Source organism: Microcaecilia unicolor, chromosome 9, assembly GCF_901765095.1.
Source record: "Microcaecilia unicolor chromosome 9, aMicUni1.1, whole genome shotgun sequence".
NCBI lineage: Eukaryota > Metazoa > Chordata > Amphibia > Gymnophiona > Siphonopidae > Microcaecilia > Microcaecilia unicolor.
Window position 1 is genome coordinate 161,327,556 of NC_044039.1, and position 22,536 is coordinate 161,350,091.

The window sequence follows — 22,536 nt, forward strand, 5'->3', positions numbered from 1 at the left end:
AAGAGGCCCTGCATTTATTTATTAGTCTGATGAAGTGATATAAGACCAATCTATGACTGAAAAGTGAGACTACAAGTGATGCTAGTGAGAAACTTACTGAGCTGGTTATGTAGCACTGTCCACAGTCAGAGACATCTTAACCAACTCTGACTCTAAACACATTCACAATATCCTTAGACTTCAATACAGCATCCCCCCAATATTTAGCCAGTGACGGTCAGCGTTTTTTTAAATGCTGATCATCACTGGCTAAATTATGCCCCAATATTCAGTGCCAGGCCATGTGCAGGAACTGACACTGAATATCGGGGCTTAATTTGGGCTGGGCAGGCTGCTGGAGCTTATGAGGGCCTGGCCAATATTGAGCCGAGCCCGCATAAGATAGTTTGCAGACCCTGGCTGAATATCGGGCGACCTGCATAAAAAAAATTATTTTCTCCCTTCTGCAGCAGCGCAGTCCCTGACAACATCACCTCCCCTGCCCCGGGCAGCTCTGCTCCATACTGCTTCCCAATAGCTCCACTTTGCCCCACCCACTCCCCCTCCCCCCAAAAAACTCACCCTGCGAGAGGTCGCAGCAGCCATTTTCAGGAAGTTGCCGCTAGAGGCAGGAGCGATGGGGATTTGCTCCTGCCCCTGATGCCCTACTGGACCACCAGGGAGATCAGGTAGGCCCCGGGGGTGTGTCCTATTCTGTCTGAGAGGTGGGGGTGAGATGGGGTCTTTGTTGGGGGGGGGTGGAGCGGAGTGACCTGGGAGGGTGATACAGAGCACAGCCATGTTGTCAGGGGCTGCACCACCGCAGGAGGGAAAAATAACATTTTTTTAATGCGGGACTACAGCCCGATATTCAGCCGGGGCCCGCATAAAGATAAGCGGGTGAATTTAGGACAGCTTTTGAGCTGTCCTAACTTCACCCACTTACCTTATGCAGGTCTTGGCTGAATATTGCCGGCTCCTGCATAAGTCCTGGCTCCTCCCCAGCGCTGACCCTTGGTCTGTCCCTGCCTGGCCCTGCTTTAGTGCTGCTGAATATCTATGGTTGGGCAGTAACAGGTGATTTAAGTGGACAGGAGAACCTCCTGCCTGCTTAAATCATTTTAAATATCGGCCTCCATATTTTATTCAGCCAAAATGAACTGAAGCACAGCAAATGGATAGGTTGACCTCAAGCTGGAACCCATCCTAAAATGTTCTCTAAATTCTGTTTAGATTCTTTGGAATTTGCTTAGGCGAGGTGACCAAAAGCAAATACTGTTATAATCTCAAAGCTGCTTAATGAAGCTTCAGCCATCCAGCCAGCCAATTAATCTTTCATAGAATCAGAGCCATGTGACCAACAACTCCTGTGATAAACCTGTCAACAACAGGAATTAATGTGAAGGATGCAGCAGCTGTCTATTTCAACCATCCAGATGATAGAAAGCCAATTTTTCCACCCCTAGAGCTCCTATGTCTTCAGCACAAGATGTGGTTATGCATGTTGTGTTCAAAATTCACATTTTTAATGAAACATTTCCTGAACAGGTCCATAAATATTTCTCCAAAGCCAAAAAGCCCATTATTTAAATCTTATTTGACAGCATAAACAGCTATTTGTGTTATATAATGCATGTGCCTGCAATTTTCTGTCATCCTAGTTTCTTTAATGCTGCATTTCTCAAATATCATGAAACCTCATGCAATAGCATTATATTAAATGAAACATATCTAGATCATTCTGTATCCCTATATAGCTCGGTGGTGGTTTTATTTATCATAATGCTTCCCTAACTGGTCCTGGAGCCTTATAAGTTCAGTTTAGTTTAGTTTATTTGGCATTTGCTGTACCAACTTTGCTAACTCAGCAGATCAAAATGGTTAACATAAAGTAAAATCGAAAGAAAAAGGAACTACAATATTCATATAGGAAAGGATAGAAACACCATTCATACAAGTTAAGGCAGAATTAGAAACAGGACCAAAATCAAAGGAAAAGGGGTAGAGAGGGGAAGGGGACAAGGAGGGGGCGGGGTAAGGTACTCCTAAAATGAGGAAGGTCCAAAAAGGCACCCGTTTAAATGGAACTAAAAGCTGACGTGAAGAGCCAAGTTTTTAAAGCTGCTTTAAATTTTTATGGGATAGTTCGCCTCGAATCTCTTTTAGGAGCAAATTCAAGTTGAAATGACATTGGAAACATCAATGACATTTCCCATGTCACATTGTTTCCTTTTCTGCCTGAAATGACATTTTTAAAAAACAAAATCTGGGGGGGCTTTTTGTTCTTTGTTAATCGGGCACACTCTTCCAAAACAGTCTATGCTTTGTGCAAAAATTGGCCACTTTGGGCCGGATTCTATATAAGATGTGGCGAGTAGCGTGCTTTAAATTGTACGTGCACTACCCAATTGAGTAACGAGCCAATTGGGGATGATAATTGGCCAATAACAACCAATAATCACCACTAACTGGCAATAATTAGAATTCACTCGAGAGGCATGCTTAAATTCCAACGCTTGTAGCTGAAAAGGGGGGGTGCGGTCATGAGAGGAGTGTAGGCTTGTCAGGGTTGGCAATCAAATTTATGCACATTGTTATAGAATTCACAGGAACACATGTACATTTAGGTGCAGGTATTAACACCAGGTTTTCAGTGGCGTAAATGGCCATACCTAAAAGTTTGTGCATTGTTCCAGTCTATGTGCTTTTTTATAAACCACATATTACTCTAGATATGGTTTATAGAATAGCACTATGAGCGTTATTCTGATGCACCTACATTTTAGACATCATTTACTGAACCCTTTATATGAAGAGTGAAAAATGTTTGTGAAGAGTAGGCACTCATCTGAAAGGGGGTACACTGTTTCCAAAAGAGTGCAAAAAACATTTTTTTAATGAACAAAATGAACATTCCCATAATTGATGTATAAAACAATACAAAATGAGCATTCACACCCCTAAAGCCTTATCTAATTAGTGTGCGATAAGTGTTAGTTCTCGGCCACAGTAACTACTTTTATGACAGCAAGCTGATTTCACACACTATGAAGGTAATTCCATAACAAGGCACAGGAAAACTCCTATGTTAAGCCATTTGATTTGGTTTAATAATTGGATATAATCCCCTATAGACAAGTTTAAATTGGTTTACAATAACAAATAAAAAAAAAGCATAATACAATAAACAGATGAGACAACTGAAATTAAATCCCACCCATCAAATTTCATAATAAAACCTCAGAAAAGGCTGCAATTAAAAATCACCAAAGGTATTTTGAAACATCCAAGTTTTCAAGGCTTTTTGAAAACTGAGGGGGTCTTTTACTAAAGCTTAGCTTGAATTATCTGCACCAGGACCCATAGGAATAAAATGGGCCCTGCTGCAGATAACTCAAGCTAAGCTTTAGTAAAAGACCCCCTGAAGTAGCCACTTAAACTGCTAACCACATCAAACAGAGAATTCCATAAGGATGGACCCACATAACTAAAGAACCAGTTCCTAGTTGATGACAATATGACTGTCTTTAAGATGGAAGTTGCAACAAACAACGCTGTGAAGATTGTAAAGATTTTGGATGTTCTTGAGGACCAAATTTTTCAGTATAGGAGTAATGTGGTCAAATTTCTTGCCATCGACTATCAATCATGCAGCTGTATTCAGACTTATTTTTGTCAAACCATGAAACAATGAATTGCAATAATCTAGTCTGCTAGAAGTGGCTAATAATCACTTAACCAGTCACAGAGCTTGTGCCTAGATTGCACAAAAAAAAGGGGAAAAGGCGGTGTATTCCCTATGAAAAGTGAATCCAAACAAAGCAAGAACTAGGGAAAAGGTCCACAGACTTCCAAACAAACAAGTGGGTCCACAAGATTCCCATATTCCGGATTTATTCAAGACCATACATAACAATTCAACAGTAGACTCAACATGGTACCATGTTTCAGCAATCAAATGCCTGTGGCAGGAGTCTTTTGGTCTGTTGAACACAGTTACTGAGCTTCTAGAGTTTGGAAGACAAATGAAACATGTACAATGTAAGTTCATTAAGTGGTGCAATACAATTTTCAAACTTAAACTAAGCCGAGACAAAACCAAACTCCTGTTTTATCCAGCACAATACCACTACCTACCAAAACAATAGACCAACAAACTGAAACACAACTGAAACACAACTAAACATACTAGGAATTATTCTCAACAAACATCTGTCTCTTGAAAACCAGGTTTCTGCGGTCATGTCAAAAAGCTTCAAAACACTATGGAAACTGAGAAGGATTAGAGATTATTTCCCCAGACAATCATTCCATTTTATAGTACAGACGCTGATATTATTCCCAACTAGACTATTGCAATGTAGCATACGTAGGGTGCAAACAAAACTTACTAAAATCACTGCAGACTATCCAAAACACGCAGTAAGATCGATATTCAAAAAGTCGAAATATGATAGAGCAACCCCATTGCTTATAATGCTACATTGGCTCCCAATCAAGGCCAGACTATTTTTCATAACTAGCACATTTTCAAAATACTGTTTTCTGGTCTACAGATTACATGCTAGACCTGATTACACTATCACCAAGAAATACAAACCCAGGAACCAAAGATCACTTACTACTTCACCTGCCCAACTGCAAAAACATAATCAACAAATCCATCTACAAGGCGGGGATTAGCTACCTGGGCTCTAAATGGTGGAACTCAGTTCCCAAGGTCATAAGACACAACACAAACTACCTCCAGAACAGAAAAGATCTAAAGACCTACCTTTTCAAGAAATTCTATGATTAATCTATGTGCACTAATAATATTTTGTTGATCATTCTGTAATAATACTGTACCACACAATTTTTTAAGTGTAATTTATCAATGTAATCGCTAATCATTGTTAAATGTAAGCAACATTGAACTGAAACTCATTTTTGGATAATTGTGGGATAAAAGCATGAATAAATAAAATTTATTTATTTAGAACATTTATATCCCACAGATTCCCACCATGGCGGGCGCTATGTGGCTAACAATATTTATGAAAAGAACATCATACAAATTCAAGGTCGGGGCAGAGAATAAGGAATAACGTGGGAGGGGAGCAAACAACAGGAGATACAAACGAGGGCCGGTAGGTAGTTAATAAAAATAAATAAAATAAACTCATAGTCGTGCTTGTGAGTTGTATTGTACCACTTCATGAGCTTGCATTGTACATGCTTCATTTGCCTTCCAACCTCTGGAAGCTCACTAACAGTATTCAACAGACCAAAAGACTCCTGGCACAGGCATTTGATGTCCAAAACACGGCTCCGTGTTGAGTCTACTGTTGAATTTGTTATGTATGACCTTGAATAAATCCTGAATATTGGACCCTTGTGGACCCACTTGTTTATTTGGAAGTCTGAGGTTGCACCATGGAACATTACAGAGGCATTATCATATACTTAGTCTTATTTTGCATCCCTTTTCTAATAAGTCTTAGCATCCTGTTTGCTTTTTGTTTTTTGGCCACTGTTGTACACTGGACAGAAGATTTCAGCATATTGTCTAGAATGACACCTAGATCTTTTTCTTCAGTGCTGACTCCTTAGGACCCTAGCATCAGGTAACTATGATTCAGGTTATTCTTCCCAATGTGCATCATTTTGCATTTGTACACATTACATTTCATCTGCCATTTGGATGCCCAGTCTTCCAATTTCATAAGATCTTCCTGCAATTTTTCATAGTCCGCATATGTTTTAACAATCTTGAATAGTTTTGTGTCATCTGCAAATGTAATCACCTCACTCATCATTCCAATTTCCAGATCATTTATAAATATGTAAAATAGCACCAGTCCCAGTACAGATCCCTGTGGCACTCCACTGTTCACCCTCCTCCATTGAGAAAAATGGCCATTTAAACCTACCCTCTGTTTTCTGTTCAATAACCAATTCCTAATAGAACATTGCCTTCTGCCCCATGACTCTTTAATTTTCTCAGGAATCTCTCATGAGAAATTTTGTCAAAAGCTTTCTGAATATCTAGATGCACACATCAATCGGCTCACCTTTATCGACATGTTTATTCACTCCTTCAAATAAATGAAGTAAATTGGTGAGGCAAGACTTCCCATGGCTGAATCCATGCTGACTCTGTCCCATTAAACCATGTTTATTTCTGTGTTCCATAATTTTATTCTTTATAATAGTTTCCACTGTTTTACCTGGAACTGATGTCAGGCTTACCGGTAATTTCCCAGATGACCCCAGAACCCTTTTTAAAAATCGGTGATACCTTGGTCACCCTCCAATCTTCAGGTATTATGGCCAATTTTAATGACAGGTTACAGATTATTAACAGCAATTTCATGTTTGAGTTCTTTCAGAATCCTTGAATGCATGCCATCCTGTCCAAGTAATTTACTACTGTTTAATTTGTCAATTTGGCTCAATATGTCTTCTGGGTTCACCAATATTTCTTTCTGTTTCTCCACATCATCACTCTTAAAAACATGTAGATCTCTTACACCATCTTCCATAAAGACCAAAGAAAAAAATTCATTCAGTCTCTCCAGTATGGCCTTGTCCTCCCTGATTGCCTCGTGTTCTGCCTCCATATTCATGGAGGCAAGGTGCTTGTTGTTTCTATGTGTCCTGTGTTCTTTAAGTAGAACTTCTTCAGATTCTCTTGCAGACTTTCTGCTTCTGGTGTACCTGAAAAAGTTGTTACTGTGAGTTTTTGCCTCTGTGCCTCTCTCCTTATTTTCTCTTTTAGCCTTCTTTAGCAATGTTTTGCATCTAACTTGCCAGTGCTTATGTTGCTTCTTATTTTCTCCATTTTGTCCTTTTCCCATTCATTAAAGGACACAACTCGGGCACTCGGCACTTGCTCCGCCTCTCCCCTCACTCGCAAACACCACACCAAAAAGCATCTTAAAGAAGGTTGGATTTATTTTGGCCGCAGCCAGGAACGTTTTACATTACAATTCAAAAACAACATTATAACATATTATAACATAATTATTGTTACAACCACATAACTACATATTATCATCTATTAACAATTTGGGGTACACAGCTTCGATTCTCACAAACGCTTAGTATGACCCACAGGTTGCCGTCCGAGCAGCCTGTGCGTCCCCTGTGCCAATTACAAGCACCCGTAGACTCGTGGTGCATCCCGTTTAAGGATGCCCACCCATAATATCAAAAAACGGCATTCTGGCCCCCCAGCCGCCTAAGCCAGGAGACACGCTGTCCACATTTTCCTGCTGCCACTATGCAGCCCTAACTGTTGCTTATGCTTATCACTTTCCAAGAGGTCTTTCTGACCCCGTTATCAGCATCTCAGTTAGTACTGTCACTGCTATGTTGCTGTGTACCCCCTGGCATCATTGCGTAAACCTTTCCTCTTAACGCCTGCCTGCGACGATTAGTGCCATGCTGACTGGGTGGGCGGGTGGGTGAGCGCTGCTCTCTCCTTGATGTCCTGATTCAAAAGGAACTCCTCCTTTCCTTCCCCTCCTTTCTCTTTCCTTTCTCCCCGCCCCTCCCTCCCCTTCCTCGCATTAACCCTTTACCTGCTTACCTCACCCTTCTATCTTTCCCTGCGCCCTCCCCCCCTTTCCCTTCCCCTCCCTGTCCTCGCAGGCCATCGGCCCGGTTGTGCCCAGCCTCCCTTTAGGAGGTGTGACTGGGTTCTTTCTTTTGGCTCTAATAGCCTCTTTCACTTTCAACATTGGACAAAATTTCAGGTAAGCCTGCTCAGCTCGAAGCTCAGGGAAAAAGGCATTCCAAAGAGATGGGGCACAACAGAAAACTGCTGAACGTCTTGTGGATTCAAGGTGAGAGCAAAAGAGAGATGAAAGGGACAAGCGTTTAGGATTTATTAGGATTCATTACTGCCTTTAAAAAAAAATTCACTCAAAGCGGTATACAGCAAGAATAAGTCAAACATACCTAGGCAATAGATAATTACAACATTAAAAATATTCATATAACAATACAAGTTATGGCATATAATGCTATATTACAATGTAAACACAATACACAATGAAACATTTTAATAGACAGCATAGAGTGCAAGCAATATTAAGCCCACAAACCAGGTAACTATCTTGGGCGTCCTTTTACTAAGCCACACTAAAAAGTGGCTGGCGCCGTTGTTAGCACGTGGGTTTCCCATGTGCTATGGCCACTTTTGGAGTGGTTGGGAAATGGCTGCATTTGTGTCTTTTTCTGTAATGTCCATGCACTAACTCTGCGGTAATTGGGTAGCACACACTAATGTGCCCAAGCTACCCGATTTGTGCAGAGCACGCCTACTGTCCGCCTATTGACATGCCTCTCGCACTAAAAAATACAAGCTGCTTTTTGGCACATGATAGGCATTTGCTACTGCCTACCGCAGCTTAGTAAAAGGGATCCTTGATAAAGTTAGGACAGTAAAAAGGATGACCTAACTTCAGGTCCCCTTTACTAAAGCTTAGCATGCGCTAACAAACATTAGCATGTACTAAGTGCCACATCGTCTATGAGTTAAAAATAGGATGCACAGCATTTAGCCCATGCTAACGTCCATTAGCATGCACTAATCTTCAGTAAAAGGGCCCTTTTGTCAAGGTAGCTATCCGGATACTGGTCTGAATATCACCAGAGTCCCGATAATTGCCTGCACCCTCTAAATACCCAGAATTTCAGTGCCGGTATTCAGGTATGGCTCAGTGCCAAATATCCAAAAAAAAAAACATGACAAATTCTTTTCTTCTGAGCCTTTAGTTTAGCGGAAGAGAGTTTGTCTTAACTTGTATAGTATTAACATCAAAATTCATTCCAGGGATGTGTAATCTTTTGTTAACAAAAACATATTCCTGCTTTAGTTTATTTTATAAAACTTCATTTCAGGAACTGATATTACATGCCAGTAAGTCAGAAATCCTCAGCTGGGTCTAGGCTTATCTTAGTAAACATCTATAAAATTGTTATCGCTGGAACATAATAAAAATCCTTGATTGTGAGGGGTGTTTTTATACACACCTAAATCCTTTACTAGCCAGTGCATCTGGATGACTCAATGTGTTTACCGACACACTAAATATTGTGTGGATCTCAGAGTTTCACTCTGAGCCGAGCCTTTTTCTGTTTGAAGGAACAAAATATGTCCATCATTATTGCTGCTCTTTCAGAGATTTCATTGTCTTTGCTGCCAATACATGAAAAGATGTTACAATTCAGCTGTCACTAAATTATTTTTATTCTTGAAATCTGGATCCTACGGGGCTCTTGTAGTAAGCAGCAGTATGCACTAACGCGTGATTACTGCACACTAAAAAGCACTATCTTGAGACATGCTCAGGCATCCCGAGGTAGTTCTGGGATCAGTGTGCGCCAATCCCGTGCAAAAATATAAAATATTTTAGCACAGAAGTGTATTTGGGGCTGGAGAATAGGTGTGCCCTGCGTTAACTGGCAAATCACCTCATGCTGCTGATTCGCATGGATTTGGCACGAGAGCCCTAACCACCTAGTATATAGTTGGCGGTAATGACTCATGCACTAATAGTGCATAAGTACATAAGTAATACCACACTGGGTAAAGACCTAGGGTCCATCGAGCCCAGCATCCTGTCCACGACAGCGGCCAATCAAGGCCAAGGGCACCTGGCAAGCTTCCCAAACGTACAAACATTCTATACTGTATATGTTATTCCTGGAATTGTGGATTTTTCCCAAGTCCATTTAGTAGTGGTTTATGGACTTGTCCTTTAGGAAACCGTCTAACCCCTTTTTAAACTCTGCCAAGCTAACCGCCTTGTTACTGTATGCTAATTGGGGAATTATCCTGTGGTCATTAAGGGGAAAATTGAAATTTGTGGCCATATTTCTGCCACACTAAGGGGGTCTTTTACTAAGGCGTGCTCACGTTTCTGGCACGTGCTAAAATTGTAGGCACACTAAATATTAGAGACACCAATGCATTCCTATGGGCATCTCTAACGTTTAGTGTGCGCACAATTTTAGCGCACACCAGAAACATGAGCTCACCTTAGTAAAAGACGCCATAAAGTGGTCTCAGCGTATGAGAAATCCACACACTATAAACAGCGCAGGCCACTTTTTAGCGCAGCTTGGTAAAAGGGCCCCAATATTTGTAGATTTTCCTAGTAAATGGGGTAAAATTCCTGTGCTCTGATATTGTGGAGTAACAAACATTGCTGTAGACCTTCAGGGCGATAATCAAAACTTCTTATGCATAGAGTTTGCTTTAATTGTTGTCCCTGGAAAAATTACTCAATTACTCACGTGTACTCTGGAATTCGTTGCCAAAGAATGTGGTAAAGGCGGTTAGCTTAGCGGAGTTTTAAAAAGGTTTGGACGGCTTCCTAAAGGAAAAGTCCATAGACCGTTATTAAATGGACTTGGGTAAAATCCACTATTTCTGGGATAAGCAGTATAAAATGTTTTGTACATTTTTGGGATCTTGTCAGTGACCTGGATTGGCCACTGTTGGAAACAGGATGTTGGGCTCGATGGACCGTTGGTCTTTCCCAGTATGGCAATACTTATGTACTTATGATATTGGGCCTGCTCTCTAGCCATGTAATTTTCCTATTAGGAACCATACATCTAGTTTTGATCATGAACTAGGTGCGTTTCTCATTGCCTTGCCCTCGTCCGACTCTATGTCTCCCTCTGCTGTGTGGGTAAGAATGTAGACATTGTTGAATAATGTACTTGCTATTATTTGCAGTCAAATTAAACAACAAACAAGCCCTCATTTTCCCACTGAAAGTGATATTTTCCATGCAGAGAGAGCTTTTATTATTGACCTTCTCCTAAATGGTATTATGTTTCTCTTTATAGGAGAATTGCTGTATTACTTTGCATTGCCAGCGTACTTAGAAATCAAATTTTCAGGTATGAAAGTTTCAGTCAGCTCTATGTAAACATCATTTTTCATGTCAGTTTTAAAATAAAGGATACAGCCAGTCCAAGGGTCTCTCTTCCCCCTCCAATAAAAATTTATTTTCACCCTATTTCAGCACCAGTCCTCTTGGGGCCCACATCCCACCTCACCTCTTACATCACCTATAGCTTTTGTATGTTGAGATGTGTGAGTCAGTGTTTTGAGATGTATGATTATGTGTGAAAATCTGCTTAAAATTTTGTTTTCTTTTAATTTATATGTATGTATATTGTACCCTGCCTAGTTAATAGGCAGGTTAAAAATGTGTAAATAAATAAGCATGGTAATGGGTCTTCATGGAACAAGAGAAATCCCCAGTCACTTCTGTTCTACCAGTGCAACTTTTCAAAGAAGTCCAGGTAGAAAGCTGTACCCATGGAGCAGGAGTGATTGTGGATCACTATTGCTCCATAAAGACCTGTAGGTGTGCTAAAAAGCAGGATGAGGTACTGGGAATGTTGGGGACTATGGGGTGGGGGAACTGGGAGGGTCTTAGGAGGCCAAGAAGAATGAGCCCTGGGTATATTTATAATAATAATAATTATTATTATTATTATTATTATTATTATTGATGTGAGGTATTTGCTGCCAGACCCACCATTTGTTCTTTTTGATTTAAGTTTCTTGTTTTCAATTTTTGTCCTTAAATGAACAAAATGAAAAGAAAAACATAAACCAAATGAAATGAAACAAACAATAAAATTAAAACAAAAACATGAAGGAAACCCAAAGAAATGACAATCAAAATGTAAAGAAATGTTTTAAGGGCACACCACTTCTGTTTAGCACATAGAAGAATGTAACAGTCATTTAATGTTAGAGGTATGGTACCTTTGTACATCATATTAAGAAGGAGATTTATTTGACAATGGTATATATCTTTCAATGCAAAAAATGTGAAAAAGGATGCTATTTTGGAGAGACAGGCCAAATGCTTAAGACAAGATTGTATCTACACAGACACCGCATCAGAAACTATAGTGCTAATGAGGTTGACACTTCTGTGGGACAGCATTTTGCTAGACCAGAGTACTGTACTCATGACTTTATGGTGAGAATACTAATAGGAAATTTCAAACCCATCCAGGAGCATAAAACCTTTGAAGTTATAATGATGAAATATTTTGGCGCCCACCAGACAGGACTTTACAAAGGTCTGGGTTTCCTATCACATTATAAACCAGAAAATTATACTGCTTTGTCACCCATCCATCTCTCCCTGTTTCCCTCCCCATCCATCCCTACCTTCCCCATGAGACTGTCATTAGAATGCTTTTATGTTTCACGGATATATTATAATATATATATCATCATTTGTTTATTTCTGATCTGAAGAAGAAGGGTTTCCTTCAAAAGCTCATAAAAAAAATGTATGTTAGTCCAATAAAAAGGTATCATGTTATTTTATTTTCTTTGTCTTGTTTTATTCCTATTTATTACCTTTAAAAGTGGACTAACGTGGCTACCCTACCATTTTCCCTTTGAGAACAGTAAATAGCAGGGAGAGGATTGGAGGGTATTAAAACAGAAATTCAGCTCCCAGACCCTAAAAGCTCAGTTTTCAGTGGTGCAGCTGTCACATAACATTAAGAGGGAAAATCGATAAAGAGGCGCCTAGTGTTACCTGGTATATACACACATAAATGGTTAAGTGTGAACACTGGTGTAACTGTACCAACCTAGATTCCAGAGATACACCCATAACTTAGACTAGCACGCAGTTGGGTTACTACCATTTATGTACATATGTGCATGCATTATTCTGGTCACTGAAATTCCTTGTACTTCAAGTGAAAACAGGGAAAAGTCTCAGATAATCATGCCTCTATATAAAATGTCATACTAGTAACATCACCGAGATGACAAGTTGCTTAAGCACGGCTGGTGGCTTATCTTAATCATCGATCACCCCTGTAATACAAGTAATCATATCCAACATACTTCAGAGTGCCATATGTGGCTCATAAAATGAAGAAAAAAAAATAACTCAAGTGCACAAAGTCAACAATTTATAATGTAATTCAACCATTGCTTATGTTATCTGGAACAAAATATTATACTGCTTCCAAGGCAGTAACCATCAAAAGTCAATAGAACATTACTGCACTTATACTAATACAGAAAAAATGAATGCCATATTTGCAATTGTACTTAGCTTAAATAGTCCACACACCCTGACTTCACATCTAATTACGGAGGAGCCCAAGAGAAGCTAAGTACCTTCTCGAGTTTTCAGTATATCTTTCAAACATCTGCAAATTTCAAAGGAATGATGAAATATTTAATTTAGATGAATGTTTGAAATAAAAATTTTGGGAGGTTTTTTCCGATGATGAAGAAGCCTTAGCCCTTTCATCCGCTTATGTAGTGGGGAAAGGTGCTTCTTGATGTTTTTCAACAGTTTACTGATGTTTTAGTTTCCAAGTGATTTCTCGTATGAGTCATGTGTGGTTTCTGGACTGATCACATTTTCACATTCTTCCAGAAAGCATCTTCCTCCTCTGCACAGTTTGCATTTCTATGTGAAAGACATCAAGATAATCAACCCCTGCTTATTTTCCTTCACCCCACATGCAGATCTCTCATCACTGCAGACAATAGTGTTGCAAAGCAAACATCTTTCCATCAATCTTGTTTCATCTGCAGTAGACCTCTTCTGCAATTAGGTTATTGTTGGTCCCCAGCCAAGGAAAATCTTCCATCCATCTCTCTGCAGCTTCATGACTGCATTTTCTTCAGCCATTCTGAGACTATGAACACTACGGCAAATTGTAACATTAGTCCCCCAATATTCAAAACTACTTGACCGGCCAGGAATGGCTCCTGGCCAGTTAAATAGCACTAAAGCACCTAACACCACACATATTCAGTGGGTGATAACCGGTTATCTCCCACTGAATATCCCAGTTAGCAGCTAGCCACTAACTGTCTATATTGTGCAACATAGCTGGTTAGGCGTGGATATTCAGCACCAAACCGGCTATGCTGAGCAGTCAAAATAGGCCACTAAAATAGTGGCTTACCTTTGACCACTGAAATGTTAACCGGTTAACCCTGGTTATCAGCATAGCCAGTTAACTTCTTAGTGGCCAAAATAAACCCGGATATTTAATGCCGGACGCCGGATACAATTCATCATTAACACCAGCAGCAGACATAAAAATGCTGGGCCCTATGAAACCAACCTCTTCACATTTACTTTCAGTCTTCATTTCTGTGTGCAATCAGCTTCAATTTGTCCAATAACATAGCCCCAGACACAGGCAAACCTTTACTGTCATGCTGCAGAATTACCATAGCATTCAGCACACATTCCGTATTCAAAGTTTGAAGCCAATTTTATAACTGGACGCCTTAGGCATCCCAAGTGCAAACAGTAGGTGCCTAGGTTCCATTATAGAATACAAGTGTAACCTGTATTAATGCACCTAACATTTACAAGCTGCACCTACACCAACCACAGAGCTGACAAAAATGTGGGTGCCTGAAAGCAGCAGGGATACATTAACTTATAGTAGTCTGTAAGTTATCCCCCTGATTCTGTAAAAGTTGCCAAAAATTGTGTGCACAAATTTAGGTACGCCCCCGATTTGTGCACACAATAGAATAACGAGCAAATTAGTGCCAATAAATAGCTGTTTATCAAGCAATTATTGGCACTAATTAGATTTAATTGGGACTAATGCACGTAAAGTTAGGTGTGGGATCTGTGCCTAAAATTTACGCATGGCCCAAAAAAGGGGGCATGGAAATGAGAAGGTTATAAATATTTCAGGATGGATCGGGGGCGTGGTTTTAAGTTATGCACATAATTATAGAAAATGGGTGCTCCGCATGTAAATTAGGCACAGGCATTTGCATCACATTTTCATTGTTGCAAATGGTGGCACCTACATTTTCGTTGGGATCTAATGCACCTCCACACTTTGTGTGGTCTCTCTCCGGCACCTAAATTTACACACGACCTCTCTATTTACCCATTATTCAATAAACTGCACCAAACTTTAAGTTCAGCTTATAGAATACCACTTAAGTGGGTTTTATCAGTACTGATTTTTTAGACTTCATTTAAAGAATTTAGCCCTATGTGCAGAAGTGGAAGCACCACCCATGTGTACACTCCCATTGCAAATATGCACTATGCAAGAGGTCATATATTTACAGAATGGCGCTTAGAAAGCATGCTGGTAAATACACACATAGGTGCGCACCTTCAGTCAAGGAGGTTTGATACTAGGAGATGGCATGAGTCTAACTGGCCCATTATGTGGGCTGAAGCCAATAGGCGGAGCTTGTCACCCTATCAATGTTATTGTTTTAGGTGTACCAAGATGGCGGCGGTTGCATTGGGGAGAATTAAAACCTCTTTGGGAGAAGTAGGTGGAGAACGGCTTCAGCCTTGTGACATCATGCCGCCTCCTGTTATCAAACCTCCTTCTAAACATTTGTAGTGCCTAGTTTAAATATGACAAAAATCCAAGTGTTGTTTCTGTCCAGCTATCCAAATGTTGAGTTGCTGAAGAGCTTTCAGGTTGAGGGTCAAGAAATTAAGATTAGTAGTACAATAAAAACTCTTAGAGTGATTGTTGATTCTTCATTAATGATGAGAGATCATGTTAAGAATATGATGGAGAGTACCTTCTATAAACTGAGAATTGTGAGGTATTTGAGAGGGTTGATATCCATGGAAATAGATTGGTAGTACAAAGTGTTATTATACTACATTTTGACTATTGTAATATTCTGTTGATAGGAGTGTCAAAGAAAGTGCTTAGAGCTTAGCAAGTGGCACAAAATGCTACTGCCAGGGTTTTTAAAAACATAAGAACATAAGTGTTGCCATACTAGGACAGACCAAAGGTCCATCAAGCCCAATATCCTGTGTCCTGCAGTGGCCAATCCAGGTTACAAGTACCTGGCAAGATCCCAAAACAGTAAAATAGATTTTATGCTGCTTATCCTAGAAATAAGCAGTGGATTTTCCCCAAGTCCATCTTACTAATGGCTTACGGACTTTTCCTTTAGGAAGTTATCCAAACTATTTTTGAACCATGCTAAGCTAACTGCTTTTACTACATTCTCTAACAACGAATTCCAGCGTTTAATTACACATTGAGTGAGGAAATATTTTCTACAATTTGTTTTAAATTTACTACTTAATAGCTTCATTGCATGCCCCCTAGTCCTAGTATTTTTGAAAAGAGTAAACAAGCGATTCTCGTCCACCCATTCTACTCATTATTTGATAGAACTCTATCATATCTCCCCTCAGCCGTCTCTTCTCCAAGCTGAAAAGCCCTAGCCACTTTAGCCTTTCCTCACAGGGAAGTCGTCCCATCCCATTTATCATTTTGTTGCCCTTCTCTGTACCTTTTTTTATTCCACTATATCTTTGTTGAGATGCAGTGACCAGAATTGCACACAGTATTCAAGGTGCAGTCGCATCATGGAGCGATACAAAGGTGTTATAACTTTCTCATTTTTGCTTTCCATTCCTTTCCTAATAATACCTAACATTCTATTTGCTTTCTTAACCGTCACTGCATCAACGATGACACTTAGATCCTTTTCCTGGTCAGTGACTCCTAATGTGGAACCTTGTATTACGTAGCTATAATTCTGGTTCCTCTTTCCCACATACATCACTTTGCATTTGCTCATGTTACATGTCATCTGCCATTTGGATGCCTATCCTCCCAGTCTCCCAAGGTCCTTTTGCAATTTTTCACAATCCTCTTGCAATTAAACAACTTTTAATAACTTTGTGTCATTAGCAAATCTAATTGTCTCACTAGTTATTCTCATCTCTGGATCATTTATAAAAATGTTTTTAAAAACAGCGGTCCCAGGCAGACCCCTGTGGAACCCCAGTGTCTACCCTTCGCCATTGAGAATACAGACCATTTAACCCTGCTCTCTGTTTTCTTTTAACCAGTTTTTAATGCACAATAGGACGCTACCTCCTATTCCATGACTCTCTAATTTCCTCAGGGGTTGTCTAAATATGATCACATTTCTGGAGTATTAGCTAGTTTACCCTGGCTGCCAGCTGAACTTAGATTTAGATATAAAATTTTATTGTTTGTATTTAAAGTTCTTATGGATTTAATGCCCCCTGTAATCTCAACATCTGTTCATTTGCACACATCAACCAAGGCATTAAGGTGAGCCTCATGGAATGTATTAGATGTGCCTTCTTTTGGGGTTATTCATTTAAAAGAATACAGGTCTTCAATTTTTTACATAATTGGGCCTAGTTCATGGAATGATTTGCCTATGTAACTACCGTCAATAACAAAACTGAACCAATTTAAAAAGCCTTTAAAAACATACTTGTTTCAGTGTGCATTTCAGTAGGATTAACTGAAAAGTTGATGATGTATTGTTACAGGGTTAACTGAAAAATTGATGATGTAAAGGGATTGAAGAAGTGAACATAAGAACATTAGAGTAGCCATACTGGGTCAGACCAATGGTCCATCTAGCCTAGTATCATGTTTTCCAAACAGTGGCCAAGCCAGGTCACATGTACCTGGCAGAAACCCAAATTTTGGCAACACTCCATACTACAAATCCCAGGGCAAGCAGTGTATTATAATATGTTTAAGAGTATGTACGTGAGTGTTTTGGAATATATATGCAATATGTATGTTCTACTGTAAACTGCTTAGAATTGTAGATTTACATTCTATACATTTTAATAAATAAATAAGTAAACAGAATTGCTCTTTTATAAATGTCTGTCACTTAGGGGTCCTTTTACTAGGGTGTGCTAATGGATTTAGCATGCACTAACAAATTTGTGTTCATTAAGTGCCATGCAGACCACAGGTATACAGTGGGCTGTGTAACTTTTAGTGTGCGCTAAATCCATTAGCACACCTTAGTAGGAGTGGAGGAGTGGCCTAGTGGTTAGGCTGGTGGACTTTGGTCCTGGGGAACTGAGTTCACGTCCCACTTCAGGCACAGGCAGCTCCTTGTGACTCTGGGTGAGTCACTTAACCCTCCATTGCCCCAAGTACAAATAAGTACCTATATACAATATGTAAGCCGCATTGAGCCTGCCATGAGTGGGAAAGCACGGGGTACAAATGTTACAAAAATAAATAATAAAATAAAAGGACCCCTCAGTCTTTTGTATTACAGTCATCAGCGTAAAATTTTACAGTCTTTCTTTCTGTGCTCTCAAATAGAGTGTCGTTTCTTAACACTGTGTTTCTGCTGGAATTCAGACTAGTAATAAGTTTCTTAAGCAGATCTACTTTCTGCTGAATGAATAGTACATACCTCATTCTTTTCACTCTCTGACTTTTCTCTGCAGGAATTTGGATACTTAAAGGTCTTTGTGTCATTCTGCTGGGTTCACCACTGCCACCATTGACAGAAATAGAGGGAACAAGGGGCCTCTTTTACTAAGCTGCGTAGGCATGTCCAACATATCCAACATGCGCCAAATTGGAGTTTCTACCCAGTTACCATGTGGCCCTTGTGGTAATTTCAATTTTGGCGCAAGTCCGCTACGCGCATCTGAAAAATACTTTTTATCTTCTGGTGCGTGTAGCGGACATGCATAGGTCATTACCGCCCAAATTCTTTACCACTAGGTCTATGACTGGTGGTAAGATCTCAGACCCAAAATGGACGCGGGGCAATTTTGATTTTGCCGCACGTCCATTTTCAGGGGAAAAAAAGAAGCCTTTTTTTACAGGTGTGCTGAAAAATGATTCAGTGCACGCCCAAAACCCGCGCCTACACTACTGCAAGCCATTTTTCAGTGCGCCTTTGTAAAAGGACCTCAAGGAGAGGAGTAATGATGGCAACCAGCTATGTTTACAAAGAAAGCAAAAAGCATGTGCACATGATAAGAATGATCAGTGAGAGTGCATAACAGGTCACTTAGGTCGGGAGCAGTTGGCTGAATTATGTGCATACAGAAGGTGAATATTTATTATCTACTCACATACTTCATGATCTCCTCCACACTCTTCCCAAACTCTTCCCCCAAACACATTTAAATGTGGGTCACGTACAAGCATGGGCCTATAGGTATGTATACAGTGTATACTCATATGCATAGGGTAATTTAATGAGAGATTGTCATACCATGCATGTACAGGTGAAAATCATCTACCATAAGATGCATGCTTATAAAACCCTCTTAAGAAATTCCTTTCCTGTTTGCTTGGAAATATTTTCACCATCTTTAGCTCATTTCCATTTATCACGGTATCCTGATGGAGACCTTGAAAGGGCTTTGTCCTTCAAAGTAAATGCTTTTATCCTATATAATAAAACACACCTCCAACATTCTGAAACTGACTGCATGGCTGAGGCATTCCTGCTCTCTGTATCCATCTCCTGAATTGACATCACGTACTTCTGGATTCGTCACAGGCAGAAGTGACCAACCACACGAGGTTTCTTGGCTTCAGAATGTTGAAGGTGCATTCTATTAAATAGGATTGGTCAGTTCCTTGAAGCACAGCCAGAGCTCAGCATCCTGCACAGTAACGCTCAGACACCAGACAGAGAGAGAGGGGGGGCCTGACACCAGAGAGAGGGAGGGAGGGGGGGCCTCTGTCACACACACTCAATCTCTCTCTCACAGTCAATGTCTTTCTCTCTCTCACTCTCCCACACTGTCTCTCACACACACTATGTCTCACACTGTATCACATTCACTCTCTGTGTGTCACACAGTCACTCACACTCTCTTGGTCTCATACACTCACAGAGAGTCTGTGTCTCACACTCTCTCTCTCTCTCTCTCTCTCTCTCTCTCTCTCTCTCGCACACACTGTATCTGTGAAACACACTCTCTCACACTGTGTCTCACACACTCTCATTCTCACACACACACACTCTCTCTCACAGACACACTCGCACCCAGACTCACTCTCTCTCTCTCACACACACACACACACTCGCACATTCACTCTCTCTCTCTCACACACAATCACTCTCACATACACTCTCTCAAACATACACACTCCGAGGAAAACCTTGCTAGCGCCCATTTCATTTGTTTCAGAAACGGGCCTTTTTTACTAGTATTGGCATAAGATGCAGAAATGTCTGCATACTAAAGTCATAGTTGCTCCTGTGGTCCAACAAAATGTTAAAGAATCATTTTTGATTAGAGAAAATGTATGAGTTTGCAGTACATGACTGTACTGAAAGCTAGGACTCAATTTCAAGCTTTAGAGCTGGTATGCAGCTGCTACAACAAAACAATTTATATACTCATAAAAGACAACTCCAGTTGGCTGATTTTACCTTTTAGGAGGTAATCTTATAATGACTTTTACACATGTGCTGTGAAGTAGTAATCTTTCAAAGCTGTGGTGGAGGCCTGGGTATAAGGCTTTCAAAAACACTCAGGGCCTGTTTTACAAAGCTGCGCTACCGATTCTCGATTCTCGGTGCAGCAACTGAGAGGAAGCTCATTTAATTCCTATGTGCTTCCTCTCATTTGTCACACAGGAATCACTAGCATGGCTTTGTAAAAGAAGCCCTAAAGCAATTATTCACATTTTGTTTATAGTAATCTAAAGTTTTACAGAAATCTCAAACAAATTTATAACGCTACACTTTAAGTAACCACTATACGCTCTTAAAATACTATTCAAAAGAAGCTTTATTTAAGCACTATTATAGTGCTATTATACAAAATATAAATCCCTTTATAAAACCCAATATTCTCCCCACTGTTCCCAAATGCCATTCAAATCACAACCACACGCTATCACACAACACACAGATCAATTCAAGTGTTGAAGATTAGACGGCTGATTTGCAGCAGGGTTTTCTCTGCAATTGATTTGAGTTATGATTCTATGTTGAGCCGATGGATGTAGATGTTTTGCAAATATCCATATGCTGCAGTAGTAATTATCCTGATCTGTGTGTTGTCTGATAGCGTGTGATTGTGATTTGAATGGCATTTGGGAACAGTGGGGAGAATATTGGGTTTTATAAAGGGATTTATATTTTGTATAGTAGCACTATAATAGTGCTTAAATAAAGCTTCTTTTGAATAGTATTTTAAGAGCATATAGTGGTTACTTAAAGTGTAGCACTATTTGTGTGTAACTAGATTGCAGTCAGGTTTCTCATTTCTGTTAGGATTAAACAAATTTATTAGAGATTCCTGCCAACACCAAGACTTGACATTATAACTAGTAGCAGAAAGGAGCCTGAGAGGCTGATATTCAAAGATAAGCACTGAAATATAGGTATGTAAGTAAGGTCACTGAAAGGCCTGTTTACTTTGGTTGTTGTATGCAGGAGCAGTGATTTTAATAAAACGCAGAAAAAAAAGAATGGAGCTCTTGTATTTGCAAATAAAAATTTGAACTGTCAGTGTCTTGATCTGCATGTAGAACTCTGAGGTACCTGCATCCACCAGTAAAGATATGAACCTGTGTGTCCTTCCTATGGAACCCTGGCAAAATCCTTCTCCATGATCCTGGATGCAGCTGGAGTAAATCAAATCTATGAACGAATCAAGGAAGTTTAAAACAATGAAAAGTTTTGTTAATACCATTTTATATTCATCCATTTGTTTCAAATCACACAATGATGGCCTTTTTGGCATTTTTCTTTTGAAAATCTTCCCCATTATGCTGCATATTGGTAGGATGGAGTTTCATGAGCTGGTAAGATGAATTTTCAGGATAATAATTTTATAATCTTACATTGTTACAAAATGTCTACTGAATGAAAAGATAATTTAAGATGAATTGGTGAAATAATATAAAAGAACCTCCTGAAAAAAGATAACATGAAAATCTTTCTTTACTTGAAGGTCATATTAGTGTAGAATTTAAACCATTGTGCAGTGATGTGTAGTATAACTGTGACTTAAAATGTATCCAGCTATTGTACTATAAATCACATTTAGCTTATTCATTCAACCAAAAAAAAAAAGAGATATTTATATTAAAAACGTACATGTCATTTTACCATGGGGGATTGGGACGTTCGCCTGTAAATGTGTATTTGGTTTGATTAGGATCCTTAAATAAAGTGCATGAAATTTTGAATTAAAGTGAATTGACCTATGAATTAATGGGGGTATATTGAATTCTGCATTTTAAAAAGTTCAAACTAACACTCAGTTTAAAAAACTGTTGTTCTGAAATTTTTTTTAATCTATGAAAAATGGGATGTAGTCCTAAAATGAACCAGATATCAAATGAAAATGCTTTCCTGCACATCCTTAGCAGATTGATTATATAGAAACTCCCATAGTCTGAAACAAATTGCAATCCTGACCATGTTACATTACCTGGAAAATCTTCTGTTATCCTGAATTCTAGTATGTCTGAACCCAGGACCAGATCATTTGGTTCTTTTTCACTGGTAAGACCTGCAGCTTTCACATTGGAGGAGATTTGGAACACTATTCTCGCATTAGGTTAATCTATCACTGCCCAATTGTCGTCTGACCATACTAGAATTTCTAATTTGGAACATAGATTGGATTCTCAGGAATCACAGCTATCTTTGGTGCGGAACTCTGTTCAAATTTGGATACTGAGTTTAAATCTTTGACTGCTCTTGCAGTTTCTTTAGTAAAGGGTATGACAAGTGTAGACTTTAAA